The sequence below is a fragment of the Myotis davidii genome, unplaced genomic scaffold (genome assembly GCF_000327345.1).
Source record: "Myotis davidii unplaced genomic scaffold, ASM32734v1 scaffold592, whole genome shotgun sequence".
Taxonomy (NCBI): domain Eukaryota; kingdom Metazoa; phylum Chordata; class Mammalia; order Chiroptera; family Vespertilionidae; genus Myotis; species Myotis davidii.
This window is the reverse complement of record NW_006284844.1, coordinates 620,524-621,242: the sequence shown is the minus strand read 5'-3', so window position 1 is coordinate 621,242 and position 719 is coordinate 620,524. Positions and strand designations below refer to the sequence as shown.

General features: G+C 54.0%; 1 protein-coding gene across 1 annotated transcript in view; it reads left to right on the top strand.

The window, feature by feature from the left end:
• Nucleotides 1-719, top strand: part of SMOC2 (SPARC related modular calcium binding 2) — a 51,652-nt gene that overhangs the window by 32,605 nt on the left and 18,328 nt on the right. The gene's annotated exons all lie outside the window — the stretch shown is intronic.

Here is a 719-nt window from a genome sequence, read left to right as displayed (position 1 = left end):
GCCCCCATCCACCCGGTGCCTGCCCCGCCCAGGCCTTCACCACCCTTCACCTCCGTAGGTCGCACACACGCACGCCAGGTCTGTGGCTAATCCCCTCTGAGAGCCGTCCGTCTGTCCCACGTGTCCAGGCCTCTGGTTCTTTCAGTCATCAGTTTATTTTGCTCTTTCGATTCTTTGTTCATTTGTTTTGATTTTTAGATTCAATTGTGGATGGATATGTATTTATTGCCATTTTATTGTCCGTATTTTTAAAATCTTTTCTCCTTCTCCTTCTCCTTCTTCATCTTAAAAAAAAAACCCTTCAGCATCTCGCGTGGTTCTGGGTTTGGTGGCGATGAGCTCCTTGAGCTTTTCCTGTCTGTGAAGCTCTGTATCTCACCTCCAGTTCTAAATGAGCTTCGCTGGGCAGAGAAGGGCGAGGCCAGGAGTACTGGGAAGAGAAAGAATGTCAGGGTGGGGTCCCCATCATCCTCATCGAGGGGCGTGCGGGGGCAGGGTGAGCGGAGACGCTGCAAGAGCCTGATGCAGGACCAGGCACCGCGGGGCAGCCGCATCTGACTCGCAATGAGCCGCATCCGACACCCAATGAGCTGCGGCGAGACCCACACCCGAGCTTCGGGGCGCTTTACCCTGAGAGAGAGCGGGACTTCAATGCCGTTTTCTGAGATTCCTTTAAAAAACCTCTACTGTTGAGATGTCCCCCTTCCCCCCCCCTGGCC